Here is a 22,706-nt window from a genome sequence, read left to right as displayed (position 1 = left end):
ATAGCACACATTTCTGCTTCCCTCCTTGAGTTTCAATTATCAGCAGCTATGAGTTTGTTGCTGCTCTCCACCAAGGTGAGGTCACAGTGGTGAGGTCAGCTAGGGAGAAAACATTCGTGTCAAATACAGATGGTTCAAGCCTCCCTAAGCTCCTCAGTCTCCTGGGGAGGGAGAAGCAGGTGCAAGACATGTAACCTGCACTTTTCCCCAGCACCCTGCTCAGAGGCCAGCTCTTCTCTGCTCCTCAGGTCCAGTGAGGGGATAATCCTGGAAAAGGAAAGACTTAAGAGAACTAACACCTCCCATCAGCTACACTGCACAACATTGATTCGACTGTGGGCCCAGCAGTTGCTACTAAGAGACCATTCTCCACAGGGATAGCAGCTGTGGTTGCATTAACTGTCTAGGGGGACCTGCCCTCCCCAGGGGCTCCCGCATGCACTCAGCCCCACAGGCCCGCTCAGAGAGAGCTTCACTTTCAAGGAAAGCAGCATGTTTACCACCTATGTGTTCACGCACAGGGAGCCTGAGACCTGCATCATCAGTGCGATCATTCACAGAGGGACTGACTTTGCTGCAGCTGCGAATATCATTATCATAAACTTTTCTGTCTGGACTAGATCATGGAGAGTCATCAGATAACCCTCCTTACTTGTTGTTAGAGTCAGGGAGCTACCACTGAGATCTCACATCTACTCTAGGCTGCCCTTTATTTACTGAAGAGAAGGTCCCTGTTTGCCAGCACCATCATTGTGGCTGGGCTCGGACAATGCTCAGATTGCTCTGTCTACCATCACATCATCAGCATTTCTTCTATTCACACTAGTCCCATTCATCTGGATAGGTTTGTAGTGGGGATTAAATAAATTAATACCCGCAAAGCTCCTACAACAGTGTCTGGTACATAGTAAGTGGTATAAAAGTATTAGTTGTTATTTTTATTTATTCACTGCAATGAGTATGTAGGGAGCACTTACAAAGTGTTGGGAAATGTACCAGGCATTGAATACATAACAGTGGACAACGGCGGCCTGCTTCCTCCTAGCCCTCAAGGAACTTAGACTCTATGGACAGAATCTGTGGGCATTCACAGAGACTTCCCCAGAGGATAAAAACCTGCCCTGTGAAGTGAGAAGAGCAGTCATTCAATTTCCCACTTCCCGAGTTGAGAGGTTAGCTCAAACTGACCTGCTGCTTGAGAGGCAGGGGAAGGGAGGCACCCTCTGAGCCTTCCTTTGAGCTTACCAAGGCAACCAGACGTCAAAGCTGGTCCCCTAGACTAAAAGCCTATCCCACGTTTCTTCAACCTCATGTTTATCTATGGAAAAACCATTTTTGTAAGTCCCCCAGATTTTGTCTCCTAGCAGAGTCTTTCCAGGTAGAATTAATCCCCAAAATGACCCTTTCAGCAAAATTGTCTGTGAGAGTTAATATTGTCAACTGTATTGGATTGAAGGATGAAAAGTATTGTTTCTAGGTGTGGCCAGAGGAGATTAACATTTGAGTCAGTGGACTGGAAGAGACAGACCCACCCTCAATGTGGGTGGGCACCATCCAATCAGCTGCCAGCATGGCTAGAAAAAGCAAGCAGAAGAAGGTGGAAGGGGCAGACTTGCAGAGTCTTCCAGCCTTCATCTTTCTATTATGCTGGATGTCGAACATCAGACTCCAAGTTCTTTGGCTTTTGGACTTATGGACTTATACCAGTGGCTTGCCAGGTGCTCTCAGGGGTTTGGCCAGAGATTGAAGGCTGCACTGTCAGCTTCCCTACTTTTGAGGTTTTGGGGCTTGGACTGGCTTCTAAACCAATACTGGTTTTCTTGCTCCTCAGCTTGCAGACACCCTACTGTGGGACTTGACCTTGTGATCGTGTGAGTCAATTTTTCTTAACAAATTCTCTTTCATTTATACTTATATCCTGTTAGTTCTGTCCCTCTAGAGAACCCTAATACATTGTCCTTTGTCCCTAAAAAAAATCGAGAAAATGATCCCATGGCCACTCTCAGTCACCCCATTTTTGGTACCCCATAAAATCTTATTATTAGGTGATGCTTGATGCTAAAAGATCAGTCTCTCCACTGCAGCTAAAACATTTCACCATCTCATTTTCATAATACATGGAGAATAGTCACTCAGCCCCCTCCAGTGAATGCCCCTGGGAGGAGTGCCCAGACTTCTGAAATGCCAACCATACATCGCCTCAAGAAAGTCTGGAATTCCTCTTAGGAATTGATTTTAATTGATTCAGCATTCAACAAATATCGAGTACATAGTATATGCTAGGCACTAGGGGATGAAAAAAATAATAAACATTTATTCAAGTAGCTCACATTCCTGAAGGGAAGACAAATGTAGACAACTTACAATACAGTTGAATGAGTTTGATAATAGAAATATGCATCTAGTGGCTCCTTGTTACAGGGTAATTTGTTTAAAATGTTATCCCATTGTTGACAGGCTTTTCATCCTCAACTACTGCTGCTACCCATCTTCTCTGGCAATTCCCTGGATACGCCATATTGGTTAATTCCTTCACCTGCCATGCCCTTCTCTACTGCTCCTTGTCCATATAGCAAACTCCTATTCATCCTTTAAAACCCTTTTCAGACTATTCCAACCTTTTTTTTTTCACATGGATTCTGGCTCTGTTGCCCAGGCTGGAGGGCAATGGCACAATCTTGGCTTACTGCAACCTCTGCCTCCTGGGTTCAAGCGATTCTCCTGCCTCAGGTTCCTGAGTAGCTGGGACTACAGGCTCGCAACACCATGCCCAGCTAATTTTTTTGTATTTTTAGTAGAGACGGGGTTTCACCATTTTGGCCAGGATGGTTTTGATCTCTTGAACTCGTTATCCACCCATCTAGGCCTCCCAAAGTGCTGAGATTACAGGTGTGAACCACCATGCCCAGCTGACTATTCCAACCATTTTAAGCATTCTCTTTTCTATACTATTGATTTACTTTTCCATATTTCTATTTTCACACATGATGTTCTATAAGCTAATGAATTATTTGTGTATCCACATTCTTTACCACACCATATGTTTCTTCAGGGCCTAATACAGTACCTAACCTATAATAGATATTCTTAAATGTTCATTGATGTGTATAAGATACAATAGTAATATTACTATGACCACCACTAATTACTACTATTTTTGGAATTTTCATTAGCCAGGCATTATGACAAGTGCCTCATGTGTATTTCTTCAGTTTTTCCTCAAAACAATGTGGAAGTATCATAGATGTCATCTCTAGTCCGTTATCTTTCACAGATAATGTATTGTATAAATTATTACTCTCTTCCACTTCTCTCTCTCTCTCTCGTACACATCCATGCAATCTTATAAGCCATCTCGGAACCTCATTTACTATTTTTAGGGGTTCATAATCTGACTTAGCTATCTCACTTCTGTATTCCCACTGTACCCTGCATATGTCCATGTAAGTGCATCTTAGTCTAGTATAACTATTGATTTGGTTGTTTGCTTCCTTCTTTAGAAATTCCTTGAAGTCAGGCATGGCCCCTTCCCTTTTTTATCCCAAATGACTGTCATGGTGCCTATAATATAATAAGTGTTAAATAAATATGTATGGTAAAAGGAAAGAAGAAAGGAAGAATGGAAGAGAGGAAATAAGAGAGAAAGAACAATATTTTCCATGGACCAGGTGAGTTGGTTCATGGAAAACAGTCAAGCAAAGGAAAAACAGCAAGATCAGTGGGCATATTTGTGTCTTTATAGGTAGCTTCTAATAAATCTGGACATTTATAACTAGTGAGTTATCAATCACTTGCTACATGACAATCATCCTCATTTTACAGAGAAAAAAACTAGGGAATCTTAGTGAAACAACCATCATATTCTCAATTGACCTTAGACAAAGAACTCTTTTACTTCTATCCTATTGCTTTAACTCTTGGATACAATACTTCTCACTGACAACCCCACTGGTCTCTTGCATGCCTTATCTCTCCAAGCAAAAGTGGGCAGGACCAATGGAAATTGTGTATGTATCTATTTATTTAATAACATTTCTTACTATCAATTCTGTTCCAGGTCCTCTACCAGGCACTGGGGACACAGGGTGCAGTCCTGTAAGAGCTTTCCAGAAAGGCAATTATACACCATTTTCGTGCAGCCTACGATTCAGACCATCCAAAGTTAGCACATGGTGTTAATGGTGGAGCCACCTGTGTGCTCAGGTAGCCAATAAAGCTTTTAAACCTACTTAAGAAGCAAGGAGAGAGAAAGAATAAACGCCTGAAATTGAATTGGCCTGGGATTTTAGCCTGTGATTTGGAGTGACTTTGGGGGAAAACAAGTTAGGCATAGACAAATAAATGTAACACGTGTCCACATGATTTTTCCCACGTCATATTAAACAATCATTTTATCTATGATAAATGCATTTCCAGAGAAAATCTCCAGATTTCTTAGAAGCCATTTACAAAAACCAGGCAACTTGCAGTTCCTACTACCCACATTTTGTTATCTGACTTGTAGCCAACCTCCTGCAGATCCCAAAACTCGTCATGTCCCTAAGACACAGAGGGAAATGTGGGCGGTACTCACAACTCCCCATGGAGGAGAATACTCAGAGTGGTCCCACAGTCCTCCCTGGATCTCTTTGTCCATCTTTTCCACTAATAGTACAATGCAACAGGTGTATCACCCTCCTCCCAGTTCCCAACTTCCACGCGAGGCCATTCCTCACGGTTGGTCTAGTCCCCAAAGAGCCACTCGCTAACTCTCAGCTGGTTAGTTTTATAGGATCAGCCAGGTTCCCATTTAGGCTGAGGAGAAGGAAATCCAGCTCCTTTGGGTTCAGAAGCAAGCCCTTTCCGCCCCCGACCCTGCCGCCCCATCTAGAGGCACTGCTTCTCTTACCCTTCACCGAGTGACCTCTCAGACACCTGTGGGAAGGTCCCAGGCAAGTATCAAGGGATCACCCAGTACCTGATACCCAAAGCGCTCCCCACCCACCTCGGCTCCTCAGACAGCAGGAAGGGGATTATAACCTGTAATTTCTCATCTCGGTTAGCAGGTGACAGGCTCCCATAATATGGCATCCATATGGCGTCACCCCTTCTGTTGAGCACAATTTTAGGGCAAGATTCATACCGCTTCTCTCTGTGCTCAAAATAGATGCCCAAAATTGGGATAGAATTTACATAAGTTGGCTGAAGAGACTGTGTTCAATTAAAAAGCTTTTGTTGCCAAGGAATTTTTTTAGTTGATACATATGCTCCTTTATTGCAGTCCTTTGGGGGGAAAGATTGCGGCACTCTCTCTTCTCTCTCTCCGTCTTCCTCCTGCTCTGCCTCCCCCACTTAGTAAATAAGGAGGGGGTGGATATCTCCCCGGCAGCCTGAGTGAGCAGCAAATGAAGAAACCACCCATATGGAAATAACAGGAACCCTGGCCCATGAGAAATAGAAGCCAGTGATGCCCTCTTGCCTAGCCTGGGGCAGTGCAAGCCAAAAAGCTCCTCTCTGTGTGTATTCTGGCCTCTGCCCCAGAAAGAATGGGTCCTCCCACTTGCAATCACCGTAAATCCAATGGGATGTGTTTTCCGTTGCACTGACACTGAAGTATGTATTTAAAAATATTGAGTGTGTTTTTTCAATCATGAAATGATACCGTTCTTGTGCAAAAATTTGGGAAGAACAAATTTTTGTGGAAAAGTGGAAAGGAAGAAAAAATTCACTGGCAATTTTACCATTCAGAGAACTCTTAACACCAAAGAGTATTTCCTTCCAGCCTTTAGTGAAACTGTGTATATTCACACAAATCTGGGATCGTCAAATATAAATACTTTTGCATCTTGGCATTTTTGTGGAACATTGTATCATAATTTCCTGAACATTTTTCTATATCAAGTACATTTTAGGAACAGCACTTTTAATAGCAAAAAACTATAAGGTATTTAACCATTTCTCTATTTGGGATATTTATGTTATTTCCAATATTTTATTGCTATCTATATTTAAATATTGCTGCATTTAACAGCCTTGACTCTTGGTATGCATCTGAGATTACTTCTTTAGGATAAGTTTGCATGGGTTGTGACATTCCATAGAGAAGACAAGGTGCCCTGAGCTTTTTCCATGCTGCAGGATTGGTTCATCTTATGATTAATGTGTGCATTTTTTACAATGCCTGCTTAGCATCAGAAGTGATGTCAGTGTTAAAGAAAGTAGTTTGTGGAATATTTTCCCATGAAAAGCTAAATAACCCTGGGTGAGATATCTGTTGTTCTTGCCTGCTCAGCCTCCATCCCCCTCATTTCTGTTTAAGAGTGTACACTTCGGCAGGGCTCGGTGGCTCACGCCTGTAATTTCAGCACTTTGGGAGGCCGAGGTGGGCGGATCACGAGGTCAGGAGTTCAAGACCAGCCTGAACAACATGGCGAAACCCCGTCTCTATTTAAAATACAAAATTAGCTGGGTGTGGTGACACACACCTGTAATCCCAGCTACTCAGGAGGCTGAGTCAGGAGAATCGCTTAAACCCGGGAGGCGGAGGTTGCAATGAACTGAGATTGTGCCACTGCACTCCAGCCTGGGTGACATAGTGAGACTCTGTCTCCAAAAAAAGAAAAAAAGAGTGTACACCTCTCCCCACTCTGCATTCTTGCAGTTCCAGTGGAGTCTAATGAGCCCTCACCTTTGTGTAAGGAAGTAGCTAATCAGGTCACAGTGAAGGGTGGGCCTTGGAATTTTGTCGAGAATAGGACAGAGGCTCTCTTTCCTCTGAGATTATTAATCAGGTAGAACATAAGCCCAGCAATGCTGGGAACCATCTCTGCCCCCACATGTAAAGAGTCTACACAAGAACCAAATCAACCTCAACAAAAGCAGAGCTAACAAATGGAGATAAATAGACTCCTCACAACTTTTATAAACTCTGATCTACCTGTGCCTAAAGCTAGCAAAACTACCCCCACAGATTTTGCAGTTACGTGACCCATGAAATCCCTGTTATTACTTGAAACGATTTGAATTTGATTTCCATTTGGTGCAATCAAAAATGTCCAGCTCACACAGACCAGCTTCAAGGATCAGAGGTTTAGGCTTGTCATAGCTGCGTCATCCACAAATAGGCTACGGACAAACTATGTGATCATCTAACACCTGCTGTGAGTGGGATTCGATGCTAAAATGTGCTAGTGAAACTTCAGTAATTCCAGCTCCAGGCTTCTAGAAGTGTAAAGTCTGGCAAGGTGACAGGGAAAGAACACAGAAAGCAAGCTAGTGCAGAACATGGGACCATGACGGGGGAACCACTGGATGGTCCTCGGGATGAGCAAGTCCTGTTGTACTGAAAAATCATTTTGTTACAGTGGGATTTAATTTAAGCCTTGACATGTTGGTGGAGTTTCCATGAGTGAAAGTAGCGAATGAAGGATAGCATGCCAACTAAACAAAGCAGGAGCAAAAAGGCAGAAGCTGGAAAGTACTACTGCTAAGCTAACACTGAGTGTGGAACTCAAAGAGGATTTTGTCTCTCTCTTGCAAAATGTCAATAAGCCATTAACTGAAGAGGGGGCTAACCATTACCTGGAGTGTTATTATGATGAGATTATAACTGCTTGAATTACATCTTTCAATGACATATTTCAATTATTTTCTCGCCTACTGAACAGAAGGCTTCTTGAGGTTAGGCATAGCCTTTACTCTGTACCCCCAGCTCTTGGCATATTGTCCTGTATTCTGCGGATGTTCCCAAAAGACTCATTGATCACAAAGTGGCTTAAAGCTCATTGCAGTGTTCAACTGAACACAATCTAATAGACGTTGCAAGACAACAACCTCACCTTGTGTCAGAACCTTTCCTTGGAAGTAGAGCAGGCAAGTGAGCACATTAGTTGTTTTCAACCACTAAATGCTCTTTGGCTCTGATAAGTGTCTTATTTTCCAAGATGATACTCCTGACTCACCATGCAAGACCTAACAAGGCACCTTGCTTGTAAATAAGAATGCAATACCAATGTTGCAAATTAAATTAACAAGCCATGGACTTTGCTTTGTTTGTTCTTTTAGTTCTTCGAGCTAGTCACACTCTTTTCCCACTTCCTGTGGGAAAATTAGCTACATCTAGTAGCTAATTACTAGATGTTTCTATATAGCTGTTCTAATATCTGACCAGGTGAAAGTTGATTGGTGAGTTTCCTGGGCAGAATTTTCTGGCCCAGGGTTTCCTAGACATTCGTGATCATGAGAATCACCTGGGGAGCCTGGTAAACATGCAGATTACTGAGTCTCACCTTTGGAAATCCTGATTCAGTAGGCTTGGATGGGGGCCCAGAAATCAAGAGTTCGAAACAAGCACCCAAAGTGACGCTTTGTGTAAGTTTAGAGAACCCTGCAACTGAACAGAGCTATTCTGGCTATAACATGTTAATTAACCCCAATCATGAGCAAGTAGTTAATGTGTGTAAAAGTAGTCCCATAACATGGAAAGACAACTGTCAAGAGAATTAGATGTCATAGACTCAGATCCTGACTCTAATACTCACCGGCTGGGTGACTTTGAGCAAATTACGTAACCTCTGTGAACTTGTACTTCTGCCTTTGTCAAATGAGGAAGGCATTACTTGCCTCTTTCTCTCCAAGGAATCTAATTAGAAGATGCATGTAAAAGTGTATCATCTATGGGAGGAATTGTCAGTGTGCAGTAGTCTTGGCTGCCAGCAGAAGCCATACAATGATGTGTTTGGTGGAGATGAGATAAACCCCACCACAGTTGCCAGGGATTTGTAAATATTAGCTCCACAGAACCACTCATTGCACACTTGTCCAATTTTGTGCCAACACAACAAAGCTGGAAGGTCATCTCCATAAATAACAATTAGCATTTATTGAGCACTTACTCTACAACAGGCATGATTCTGGATTAGTTATTCAGATTCATCAATTTCATCCTCATATAAGCTCTGTGAAGAAAAAGTACTACTTTCACTGACATTTCACAATTGGTGAAACTAAGCTGTAACTCGGGTGCAGTTAAATAACCTGCCTGAGGTAAAACTGAGGCATAGCTCAACGACCTATGAGAGGCTGCACAGCTGTCGAGGAGCAAAGTGAGGCTTTGAACCCTGTCTGGCACCAGAGCCCCTATTTCAGTCCCATGAAACCAAGGTGATTTGTCAAGGTGATGGATACTCCCCACAAGGATGGGTAGAATGTCCGAGGTCTCCAATCATCTCTTTTATTACTCCTCTAAAAAAAAAGCAAAAGGTGGTAATTTCCTATAGACTACCAATTCATATCCATTTGCCTTCTCTGGAGTTCAGTTTTTCTCCCAAGTGTAACTTAGTAGCTATTACAGAATATTGGATCTTGGCCGGGCATGGTGACTCACATCTGTAATCCTAACACTTTGGGAGGCTGAGGCAGGTAGATCACAAGGTCAGGAGTTCAAGACCAGCCTGGCGAAGATGGTGAAACCTTGTCTCTATTAAAAATACAAAAATTATCCAGGCGTGATGGTGGGTGCCTGTAATCCCAGCTACTCTGGAGGCTGAAGCAGAGAACTGCTTGAACCTGGGAGGCGGAGGTTGCAATGAGCAGAGTTCGTGCCACTGCACTCTAGCCTGGATGACAGAGCGAGACTCCATCTCAAAAAAAAAAAAAAAAAAAAATTGAATCTTAATGGAATGTTAGCAAATATTTAGTCTTGGTGGGTCTCAAACTAGAGTCCCATGTACCAAACGTGCTCCTACAAATTGGTACAGCTCTTGTTTTTAGAATAGCACCTGCCTTTCAGAAAAGCACACACTATGCACTGTGGCATTTTCTACACCTGGACATTTCACACTTGTCTGGCTCCTAAACATACTTGAATGTGCTCCTTTAATCTAGTCGCACCCCTCAAAGAGGAAACAAAGAGCTCAGACAAATGAGAAGGATTGCCCAATTTCAAAGCAAATTAATGGCTGAATCTGGAATAGATCCCAGTCTCCCAACTCTTAGATCAGTGTTCTTCCAAACCATGACGGGGGAAATCATGGCAGTTTCCTGGCTATCCCCCCAAACACAGGAAGCACAGCAAGAAAGTGTGATGAGAGCTGAAGACGGGACAGGGAGCATTTCCTGGTCCCCAGTGAGTAAACTTTTGTTCACTCTGATGGAGGACAGGAGAGGACAGGAGCCCAGAGAGCAGCCACTTGCCCCAGACAGTGCCCAGTAATTGTAATGGTGCAGCTGGGAGTCATTATTGTCTGCCTGGAAAGTGGGAGCACTTAGGAAGGGCCCCCCAGCAGCCCAAGGAGGCAGGAGAGTCGAGGCTGCCAATGCAATTGTGGCATTTTAATTGAAGCCTGCAAGGAAGAATACAAGAGACTGGCTGCCTTCTCTTTGGCCTCGCAAAGAAAGGAGCAGGGGGAGGAAAGTGGCACAAAGCCGCCGCTCTCCGGGCTGCGTTCAGGTTGCCATCTCCGAGCGGCTTGTAGCTCTGGAGAACTTTTAATAGAATTCTGCCGAATGAAATGGGCTACAGCTGTTTGCCTTGATAAATATATTTTATGCTACATGCCTCAGCCGCCATCTGTTTGCTGATATGAGCACTTCTTCGTGGCAACTAAGGAGAAGTCATCAAAAGGCATAACAGCAGACGGGTTTGGGAGCAGGTAGGGAGGGTGAGGAGGATGGGACAGAGGAATTGTCTTCAGGCCAGAAGGAGATGGCCTGGGATAAAGAAGATGGGGGCAGGCTCAGAATAGGGAAGTATACTGGGCAAAGCAGATAATCCACCTCCCATGCACTCTCCAGTAAGCTTTCGGCATACCCTCATTGTCTTCAGTCTCTCCTCCCTCCACCACCCACCTTTGGCCTCTAACATTTAAACTAAGATGATAAAAAGAAGTATAACAATGCCACCTCCCAGCCAGCACTGGCCTGTGGCTAGCATGCCCAGTGGCCCCTGGTAAGAGCAGCTGCTCACCTAAATCAGTCCCAGCCAACAAGGGGTCTCGGTTCCCTGCACCTGATTCCACTGTTCACTGAGCAACAGCCTCCAGCTCCTCTGCTCGTGGCTGAATGCCCAACAAATATGAACAGGGCAGAAGCTAATGCCCCTGCAGGTAATGCAACCTAGTCAGGAGCCAAAGCAAATCAAGGAGAAGTTTTGGAGCTCTTCTGCCAAGCCTTGTGGCCACACAGCTACCCAGCCCTGCATGGACTGGAGAGATGGTTCACATATGCTTAGAATGGATTTGAGGCGGGAAGCGGGTGAGGGATGAAAAATTACCTATTGGGTAAAATGTACACGATTTGGGTGATGGTTACACTAAAAGCCCATGCAATATATCCACGCAAGGAGACTGCACTTGTAGTCACTAAATCTTTAAAAATAAAAAATAATAAAAATAAATGGGGCAAGGTATAAGACAAATCACATCATACGCTTCTGTCTCCAAAGCTACCTAATTTTTTAACAGGCAAATTCTGGCTATTATAAACATTGAGGGCATCCTGAAAGAAAAAACAAAAGGAATCACAATAGCCCTTGAACAATATGGGAGTTAGGTGCATTGAATCCCTGCTCAGTCAACAATTCACTTATAACTTGACTTTCCTAACACTTCACTGCTAATAGGATACTACTGACCGGAAGCCTTACTAATAACATAAGCACATGACTTTGGCCTCTAAAATTAAAACCAAGATGAAGAAAAGAATTATAACAATGCTACCTCTCAGCTAGCACTGGCCCACAGCACTGGTATACACACATTTTGTATGTTATATGTGTTATATACTACATTCTTACAATAAAGTCAGCTAGAGAAAATATGATGTGATTAAGAAAATTTTTTGAAAACAAGAATGGCTATGAAGGAGGAAAGATGTACCCATTATGGGACTCTAAAATGTTTTCATGCAAGACAGCAGATTTGCTCACTCCTGAACCATCAAATCAAGAAAACGTAGGGATTACCTTAAGAGAAACCAGCATCCTTGGGGAATGGCTAAGATATTTAGATATTTCTGCTTTCTGAGTGCACAGTCTACATGAACTTGCCTCCCCTCCCCACACTTAGGAAAAAATGTGAGAGGCCGGTGTGACTCACGGCTGTCCTGAGTGTTTCCTATTTCTGGCATCCCATGGCATCACCTACCCATCTCTGTCTCCCACGCGCCAGCCCCTCTGCTGTTCCACTCAGAGAAGCTCAGCCTCCCCGGAAATGGAGTAAGTGTGTATGGATCCCACATAGCACCACCCAGGAGCAAACTGAACCCCCAGTGTGTCTCCCTGTTCCCTTCTCCTTCCTCTGTCCCTAGCTGAGTCATGGGATTAGGGAAGCTACCACTCAGATTCCTCCTGTGGGCAACACAGAGACAGAGTGTCCCTATAGCTGCCTCCCATACCCTCCTTCCATACCCCATTGAGGCTCTGAGCCTCTAAAACAACTGGCTGGGGAGCAGGTTTTTGATGCTGGAGGTTAAAGAGGTTATTATTCCTGGCTGTGAAGAACAAATGGACAGCTCAGAGACACGCAAAGCAAAAGGAAAACTGGGTAGCTGAAGAGGGGGTATAAGCTTCCAAAAACACATTAGTCACAAACAAACTGGACCGCGCACCCGCTGTTCAGTGCCACCTCCTCCCGAGGACGTGGGCAGGGTGAGTGCTGGTGACATGCTCTGAGAAGCTCTGACAGAAGGCACTAAATCACTGTGTACTGAGCATTGTGATTTTGGGTCCAAGAAACCAAGTACTTTGGATGAGCTTCAGAACTGCTGGCTGTTCATTGGAGCCAGAGCAAGCCTCCGGCTCCATCGAAGCACCAGCCCCTGGTATTAATAAGTGTTTCCATGGCACTTGATATTTTGCAATTATCTTTTCTAACACGTCTGCCTTAGCAGAAGAAGCAGGCCAAATGCGAATCCTTCTGCCCTCCCTTCTTCCTGCCAGCTTTTGAGGAAGGCATCCTGGTTCCCTGGCACATTGTAAGAGGGGATGAGTAGAGGCCACAACTGGAAGGGGCCCTGAATCTGCAGCCTCCTCCATCCCCATTCACTGGCTGGCTCCACACCCACCTCTTCTTCCGCTCTTTCAAGGCCAGCTGAAACCAAACTCCCTCCAATCATGCATCTATTTATTCATTCAGCAAATACCTGTGGAGCACTTACTGTACACCAGGCATTGCTTCAGGCATCAAAGATACAGCAGTGGAAAAAAAAAAAATCTCTGTCCTCATGTAACTCACATTCAATTAGGAGGTAGATCACAGGCAGTTAAATATTTAATGCTATGAGTAAAAATAAATATGGGTAAGGGGTAGAGAGGGATAATATTGTAGATCTAGAGGTCAGAGGGCTTGAGATCTGAGCAGAAATCTGAATAAAATGAGGGAGCAAGATAAGCAGGAGACCAGGGTCTCTTTGCATAAAGACCCTGAGGTGGGAGCACAGCAGGTGTGGAGAAACAGCAAGGAGGCCAGCTGGGCTGGACTGGAGCCCTTGCGGGAAGTGTGTTGTCATGGTAATAGATGTGGCCAGAGAGGGAGGGGGGCCTCTGACCAGAAGCCCTTTCTTCTCTAGCCGTGACTGACACCCTTCTTTGAACTCCCTTATTAGCCCTGCCCCAAGTGGTTCATTTGGACCTTGTCTGTCACCTGCTTCACCATTTCATACCCTTGTGCTTTGTTTCCCCAAAGCAGTTGAAGTTTCCCCAGATTTCCTAGCAGATCTTTTTCAAGCCCCATGGTCATCCCAACCCTCCCTCCTTTCTAACTTCCCAAGCTTCTTTCCATCGCCTCCTGGAATCCAGATGTTACGGACAAAGCACACCTCCTGAGTTCTATGGTTCCTTGAACCCACCCAAGCGCTCAGCAGCACTCATACTTTCAGCTTTCATTTTAATCAGACAGTAGCTCCACTGTTCAAATTAATCGTAAACAGCAATCTGTCTTTCGAGAAGGCATTTATTTACTCAGCAGTCATTAATTTATTCATTTAACTTTAAATATTTTTTAATTTACTTTGTGATTTAAAAAAAGCATCTGGAAACTATGCTAGATGCTGAGGATAAAGAGATGAACAAGATAGCAGCAAGTCTAGTGGACAGATAAATGAGAACAAGAGAAGTAAATGCTAAACAAACAAACAAAAAAAACCAAATGAAACGCCATGAGGCCACAGAGGACAAGGCGATTCATATTTGATTATTTTTGGAGAAGACAGGGGAAGTTTTCCAGTGGGGACTGACATTATAGGTACGGATTCAAATATGTGTAGGCTCTTTCCCAAAGCTGCCCTCCTGCTAAAGCAAAGCATCTCTCTTAGTACCTTCCAGACGAGGGAGTGCAAGACATTAGAACAGGGGTCCTCAGCAGGCAGTGATTGTGCCCCCAGGGGCATGTGGCAATGTCTGGAGACATTTTTGGTTGTCATGACTATGGGCAGGAGAGTGCTACTGGCTTCTAGTAGGTAGAGGTCAGAGATGTTGTTAAACATCCTAGAATGCACAGAACAGTTCCTCAACAATGACCTGGGCCAAAATGTCAGCAGTAGTGCTAAGAATGAGAGACCCCACTTTAGAAGTAAAGGGAGTGACAGGAACAGAGGTGTCAGGTTGCAGAACTGGCCTGGCAGGTCAGAAGGGCCTGGCAGGCCTAGGGAACAGTAGAAGTTCAGGTGTGAAGCAGAACTATAAACGAACAATGTGGCAGGAGATGAGGCTGGAAATATAGGTAGAGCCAGAGAGAGAACCGTCTCATTCACCAGGCTGTGACGTTTTGCTCCATAGGCAACAAGAGGCCAACTAAAGAGAAGGCCGAAGTAGGTGAGAACAACAGTTGGCAATTACTGAGCCTCTACTCTGGGGCAAGAGCTTTATTACATTACTTACTCCTAACGAGAGAGGGACACACATAGGGCAGTTATTATTATTCCTACTTTACAAATCAGGAAATAGAGAAAACAAAGCCCATAAAAGGGGAGTTGCCTGCTCAGGGTAAGCCTCAGGTTTGGTTACAACAAAGAACCCAGATTCTGACCAAGACCTATCTAGCTCCTGGGCCACTAGCCTTCCTGAACAGAATAGGCTCCACTAGTCTGGCCTCTGCTGGGGCTGTGAATCCACACTGGCTTTCATAGAGAGCCTTCCCCTCATCCCCAGTGAACTGTAGCCACAGTGTTCTGTGCATGGAGGTGCTGAACAAGACCCTTCTGAAGGAAGGGAACGCTGGATAACACATAAATCCATTTGGAATCAATGACATTCATTGATTCCATTCTTCTACCAATTGACATATTCTGGGCCTCAGAAAACATGTTTTAATTACCTCTAGAGAGCAATTGAGCATTTGCTGGCCTTTTCTCTTTTTTTCTTTCCTTTTCTTTCTCTTTATTTTCTTTTTGCTTCTTTCTTTCCTTTTTTCCTTCTTCCTTCATTCTTTCCTTCCTCTCTCTTTCTTTTTCCTTCCTTTGTTTTCCTTTCCTCTTCCTTTCTTCTAGGTGTGGTTGGCAAACTATGATGTATTCACCAAAATTAATTTCCTTTTCCTCCTGAGCATATACCCAAACTACACTTCCCAGCACCCTCTGTGACCATGTGACTGAATTCCAGTCAATGAAATCTCAGTGAACACTGACTATGCCTCATCAGAGCATGGCCCATAAAACCACTCATGTGCTCGTCCTGCTTACTTTCTCCAGCTGCGGCCACATAGAAGATGTGAAGGGCATATGGTTCAGTAGAGACACAGACAGAAGGACCACGTGTCCCTGGGTCCCAGGGAAGCTGCTGGCCAACCAGTTATGTATGCATTTGTCTCAACATAAATAACAAACTTTTGTTGGGTTAAGCTACTAAGATTTGGAAGTTGTTTGTTACAGCAGATAAATTTACTTTCCCTACCTAATATAGGCAGCATAGGCAAGAGATATAGCACTGAGAATGGAGTTCCCTGCATGCACAGAAAATTCAAACAAGTGGCTTCTTACACTGAAATCCAGTCGTAGGCAGATATAGCAGTCATCAGATACCAGTGTCCTCCTAAATGTCTGCTTTATTACCTCTAGGATGTGATTCTGTCATCGAATTTGCCTCAAGATCCGAACAGATGTCCACATATTAGGCAGAAAGAAGAAGAAAGAGAAGAAGCATCCCCCAGCGGAGTCAGCTGCATTGAAGGACTTGCCTGGAAGTTCCACCTGCTGACTTCTGCTTACCTCTGATGGATGAGCCAGGCCCACTTGCAAGGGAGGCAAGCAAGGTGCATCATTTTCCTTGATATCTTGTTCCCCGGGGGGAAGAAGTCAACATTCAGTTAGGAAGAAAATGGAGACTGGATATTGGGTGGGGAAACTAGGAGTCTTTGTTAAAGGAAGGGAGGAAATAATGGTTTAGGCTGAGAAGATACTGCCCAGACCGGTGATGTAATTGTCTGCTCCCCTCTTAAGTGCTGGGCTGTTTCTGGCTTCAGCAGCCTATGGATGGGAAAAGGCGTGGGTCTCTAAAATGGCTCTGCCCTGGAAGGAGGGGCTAGAGAGTTGAAGCGTCTGCCACCCCATCCTCTCTTGCTTGATTGCCTCTAAGACACGATGCATCCCACTTATCTCTTGCACTCAGCCCAAGCTCTCTGCACACTCACTCTCACGTCTCTTTCCCAAAGCTGCCATCCTACTAAAGCAAAGTACCTCTCCTCTTAGTACTCCTTCCAGCACATCTCCCACAAAGGGGAAGCAGCCGGGAAGGCTCCTGGGAAGGAGCTGCGTTGGCGCTCCTGATCACTGGCTGCTTTCACTCCTTCACACTTAACACCATAAAAACACACATCTCCTGCCATGAGACTGAGCCAATTTCCAAGTCATATGTGGAGTTATTGCTGCTTTCTCTGCCTCTCCTGCTTGATGTTGCTAAATGCTGTTCCCTGTGGCACTCAGCACAGGCCTGCAGGGAGAAAATAACACAGAATTAACCTTGAACATAGGTGTGGGGGTGCAGGAAAACCAGATTTACCAAAACAAAAATAATAAAGGGCCAGTAATCACCCCCTTAATGTTAGCTCTTTGGGGTGCCACATGGGGGAAAAGCTGTGCTGTATTTTCCATTTATAATCAAATGCACTCAATTAGTTCCTCTTCTTCCCACCTGCACACCCAGGCAGTAATGGCAAAGAGGTAAGCTGAAGAAATGGAAATCAGCCTGCCCTGGCATCTGTCCTCCAGGTAATCAAGCATAGAAGAAGAAGGACCATCTAACTGAACAATGCACTGGTCATGAGCCAAGGCTGGCTCCAATAGCTCATGCCCTGGGCACTCGTATGCTGAGATTTCAGGCATAGACTTTACATAGTTTGGCATAATTCAAGATTTGCCAGCAGGTTGAACTGCCTCTGTTTTCTCCTATTTCTATTTTATTGTGTCTGATTTCCTTTTATCCCTCAGCTATGAGAACCATCAAGGATACTTTGGTAATCTAGGGCAGCACTTCCAAAATTTTAATGTGCTTACACACCACTTGGAGATCTTGTTAAAATGAAATTCTGATTCAGTAGGTCTGAGGCGGGTCTGAGATTCTGAATTCTATCTAACAAGCTCCCAGGTAATGCCAATGCTGCTAGTTCATGGACCATACCTTCATCTTGATGTTCTCGGCACATAAACTTGTATGGGGTTAAGCAACTGAGATTTGGAGATACGTTTGTTAGAGCAGGATCTAGAAGGCAACCAGGACATTGGATGGAAGACCTGTGACTTTTAGAATTGCTGATTCCTGCACCTCAAAAATTCATGTCTTAAGATTTGAAGGTATATTTGAAGCCAGAGCACTCTGACAAATGGCTCAGCCATGAAACGTCAAGATGTATATGAGAATGGAATTGTTTCCAAGAATCATCATTGACATTACACAGGCTATAAACAGGTGATCCTTTACTGGATGGTAAACCTGTGGAGAGTTCTGTCTGCAAGTGGCATCCCAAGTAGAGGGGCCAAAAAACCTTCTGCTTCATTCTCTCTTTGATATCATCAAATGGCTTTGTCAACAGCATCCCAAAGACTGATGACCCGCTAGGCACAGTGGCACATGCCTGTAATCCCAGCACTTTGGGTGGGATGGGTGGGAGGATCTCTTGAAGTCAGGAGTTTGAAGCCAGCCAAACAAAGTAAGACCCTGTCTCTTGAAAAAAAGAAAAAAAAAATGAGGACCTTGGGGAAACTAAGGCAGGACACAATGTGCTCAACAAAGCACAAATCTGAAGGTCTTTTCCATGTAAGCTAGCCTCACAAGGATCACATGGTAATGTTAGGAATAATAGCACCCAGCCCAGTACTCCCTTTCAAATGCCCATGACCACCTTCCAAGCACACATCAGCCGTCATGTGAAAGGGCCTCTCGAGTGTGGAACTTCTTTAAGGACAATATCCAGAGCCACTCAGTCCTCCCAGTTTTTTTGCTCCTCACATAACCTTCTCTCACTTCTCCTAGCCACTGCCCTCACCCTTTCTCTCTCAGATCTTCCCAGTTGTTCTTTGGTTTGTCCTTGCTTCACTCTTGGGATATGACACACTCTACTGCCTTCCCAGTGACAAAACCCTGAAACTTCAGGTTCTCTTGTCTCTGTTTCAGTCTTTGGAGTAAGAAGTACATCCTTCAACCACCTCAGGGAAGAATCTTCCCACACTAGACTCTCTCCAGGTGATATCATCCGCTCCATCGTTTCAGTGATCATCTGTGTGCTGAGATATCCGCAGTCTACATCTCCAGACCAAACCTGTCTTCAATGTTCCAGACTCAAATATCCACAGACACATCAAATTCGACATGTTCTCAGCTGCACCGATCAGCAAGCCTGAAAGAACAAAGAGAAGAAAGGAAAGCAAGAAGGAAAGAAAGAACTCGCTTTTTCATCCCCCACCTTGTGAAATGACTCAGTGGCCCATGCAGCTGCTCTGCCAGACCCCTGGGAGCCATTGGCGCTCGTCCCTCCCTCATCCTCTGCCAGGTCAACCAACTTGTAAGTCCTGGGACTTGCATCTTCTAAATTGCTGAGAATCTGCCATGTTTTTGACTACTTTGGGGTCTTCACACAATGCTTCTGCCATTACCCCTGCTTGGGTACTTTTCCTCCTCCTTTTAAATGGTTTACTATTAACCTGCAGGGCTATGTCCCAACTTTCCCTGACTCTGCTCCAGAGTATTATTTATTATTATTATTATTATTATTATTTTATTATTACTGAGTGGGTAACATGAGAATGTGATAAATGAATGCTAAGTGAGTTGGAAAAGGCCATTAGGAAGTTAGACATTTTAACAGGAGATACATTGCCCTTGGCATTCATGTCATTTAAGCAACACTGCTGGGGACACAGGTATTTTCCCCAGGAGTATGATTCCCAATTATTCCAAGAAAGAAGAACTACCCCCATGACTCAGCACAGAAAGCAAACTCTGTCCACTGGTGATGTCTTTTTCTCTCCAGAGATCAGGTCCCTGTAGGTGAAAGTTTACCACACAAATTCCCCTCTGACTTATTTCTGGTCAGCAGGGAGCTAGGAGAGATGAGCGATTGTTTAGAAGAGGTTAATGAGCCCATGTGCTGGCTGTTTCAGACCATTGTTTCTCACCCTTTCTTTGTGCCTCTCATCCTTCTGCCTGGGAACACTTCTCATGTAAATCTTTCTAGTCCATGAAATGCAGCCCAGTTTTCCATGGCGCCTTAGAGTGTCTGCCTAAAAATGCTTTATAGAAGCTAATAAACAAGGCGGACAGGTTGCATGATGTTGCTTGAACTACATTCTCAAGACTTGATTCCGAAATGCTGAGTCTAATACTTACTCAGGACATGAAGGTGGGTAAGGTCTTTAACATCCTCAAGACTCAGTGCCTCCATTGATAAATCTGATCCCTGCCCACCACAGTTATTATGCTACTCATCAGAAGTAATATTGACATTTTATAAACTCTAAGCCATGCTGAAAAAATAAACATTACTACTACTGATGATAATTATAAGTTATAAATAAGTGTTTGGGGGGAGCTGGTTACAAATTGCTCCAAAATTATTAAACATGATCAGAGAAAAAAATGAAGCAGAGGGAATAGGACAATAGACACAAGAGGAAATGAACATTCAGCTTCTAATCTGGGGCCTCTTACCTGATACTTCCTTGGCCTACTTGATTTGTAACAGGCCGGGGTTTATTTCCATGGTTCCTTAAATTTTATAAAGCCTTTCGTGGTGAGAAAACTTTGGGAGAATCTTATTAGATATAGCAAAGACCAAAATCAGCACAAAACTCACATATAAAAGCTTTAGCAAAAAAATAAGGATTTCTCTAGAGGCTCTATATGTGCTTAAATGGCGCAGAGAGCTAAATTGTGAAATTACAAATGAGATGTGGAATGGCACATTTGATTATACAGAGTCATCTGCAATGCCTCATAACATGTAAGAAATTTGAGAGACTGTTTATCCGGCGCCGAACACCAGGAGGAATCTGCGGAAGAACTGAGCGAGCTCTAATGGGGCACTGAGAAGGCGGAGGGTGGGCTTCCAGAGGAGCTACATGGGCTCTTCTTCGTGCCGGAGGCCCTAATCCCTCTTTCTTCCCCATGTTTCAAAGGCTCACATGGACATTATTTGGTTTGACTCACTGGAGAATAAACAGATTAGCTCTGTTTTTCACAGGTGATGAGACTGTGTCATAAAACAATTAGAAGGCATGGTCCGTACTCTCCACCAATTTATGACCTAACAGGGTCCGAAGACAGGCCTGTGATACAAAGAGCTGCCCTGCTCGGCCCACTGCTAACGTGGTGTTCTGTACCTGCTGGGAGACAGTGCAGCAGGGGTTTCGCAGCCAGGCCACCCTGGGATTAAATCCTGACTCTACTACTTACTGGCCTTGAGGACCTGGGTCTCCTCAACTGTAAAGCAAGGATAGCAATGCCCGCCTTAAAATGCTGGTGTAATTAAATGAAATACCATGATACATACAGGGTGCATAGCCTAGCGCCCCCACACTGGCAGCGTTCAATAGCTATTAACACACCACGTGTGTTACTGATGGCACTTACGACTAAGGGTGTAGTGGAAAGCATCCAGTGACCCAGGGGCTGAAAAGAGGGGAGGACTTGGCCTCCTTTGATTCCTAGATGGCACCTGAGTCCTAGCCACAGTATCCCAAGATGCAAATGTTATAGTAACAACGTTGACAACTGAAGAATTCTGCATTTCTCCAAGTAGAAGCCAAGACAACCAGACAAAAGCAGTTGCCCTCCTTGCAGCACCCAACTTCTGTTGGAGGATCCAGAGCCAATCTTCTGTCCCCACCTCTAACCTTGGCTTTTCTCTCCCTGCCTCTGGCCACGGGAACTCAGAGGAACAGGAGCTGCTGTGCCGGGTCCATCTGCAGCAGACCAGCCACTGGAGCCGCTGATGCTGCAGCAGCACCCGGCAGGCAGGTGTGCGAGAGGAACACACAGGAGAGAACAGATTGAGAAGTGCTTTGGGAAGTCTCTGGCACAGATGCAAAGGCAGAAGGGGAACTTTTCTCTGTGCTCCTTCTTCCCACTGTCCTAGCAATTCAAGGAGACGGGTGATAGACTGGAGATTGGAGCTGTTCATCTGAATCCAGCAATGTCCTGTGTCTCCTCTTCAAATCCAGGCAAGTGATAATGTGGCCCTGGAGGTCGACATCAAAGCATGTTTATTAAAGCCCAAGTGTAAAGGTCCACGCCACTCCCAACCACATAAATTTATATTTTGACTATCGAGGGAATATATTAACTCAGCACAGAAGAAAAAATAAACAATAAATCTATGTGTGTGGCCGGGTGCTGTGGCTCACACCTGTAATCTCAGCACTTTGGGAGGCCGAGGCGGGCAGATAACCTGAGCTCAGGAGTTCGAGACCACCCTGGGCAACATGGTAAAACCCCATCTCTACTAAAACACAAAAAAATTAGCAAGTGTTGTGCTCTGTGCCTGTAGTCCCAGCTACTCGGGAGGCTGAGGCACGAGAACTGCTTGAGCCTGGGAGACAGAGGTTTCAGTGAGCCGAGATGGCACCACTGCACTCCAGCTTGGGCTACAGAATGACACTCCATCTCAACAACAACAACAAAAATCTGTGTGTGTGTGTGTGTGTGTGTACACAAGCTCATGCATACATTGACATAGAAGGGATAGGGAGATAGGACACTTACATATTTCAATTTTATTTTACTTCTTAATCAGTTCTAAATGAGTAAGGATGGGACTTACAGATAGTGAAGAAACACGACAAAGACATAAAGAGAAATATTTCTTCTACTGGGCTCTCTCGCTTTTCTTCATGCCATAACTACTTTCCAAGAAGAGTCCACAACAGCATTACGGCATTTCCTAAAATTTGTTGCATTTTATAATTCTTGCACACACACACACAGATGCACACACAATTTAAATGCCATTTCTCGGTCTGGGGGGTTTTCAGACTCTGCCTAATGCCTCAACTAACTCAATCAACAGAGATATGCTAAACGCCTACCATGTGCAGCGTACTGTACGAGACATCCCAGAAGACACAGCACAAGAAGGCATACGATTTTCCCTGCGCTTATAATCAGTCACGAAGCCCCACTGATTTCCTCTGCTAAAGTTGTCCCTAATCTGCCAATCCCTCACTGTGCCTATTGCCCTTATCATCTTTTTTCCGGACCTCCAACCGGTGACCTTGGATGCCACATCCTCAGTCCCCATGGCCCT

The 22,706-nt window shown here is 44.5% G+C and overlaps 1 long non-coding RNA gene across 2 annotated transcripts in view; it reads right to left on the bottom strand.

The window, feature by feature from the left end:
* LOC105476231 (uncharacterized) overlaps positions 1-17,933 on the bottom strand; it is a 69,429-nt gene extending 51,496 nt beyond the window's left edge. The window contains exons 1-2 of one of the 2 annotated variants that reach the window (XR_011611154.1): positions 17,588-17,933; positions 15,291-16,900 (exon numbers count right to left, since the gene is read on the bottom strand). This is a non-coding gene — a long non-coding RNA (uncharacterized lncRNA). Of the gene's footprint in view, positions 1-15,290 lie in introns of both variants that reach the window. The other variant, XR_011611156.1, reaches the window with a different exon arrangement.
* Positions 17,934-22,706: the final 4,773 nt, after the last annotated feature.

The sequence above is a fragment of the Macaca nemestrina genome, chromosome 12, assembly GCF_043159975.1.
Source record: "Macaca nemestrina isolate mMacNem1 chromosome 12, mMacNem.hap1, whole genome shotgun sequence".
Classification (NCBI taxonomy): Eukaryota; Metazoa; Chordata; class Mammalia; order Primates; family Cercopithecidae; genus Macaca; species Macaca nemestrina.
Note: the sequence above shows the minus strand (reverse complement) of the source record. Positions and strands in the feature narration are given on the sequence as shown.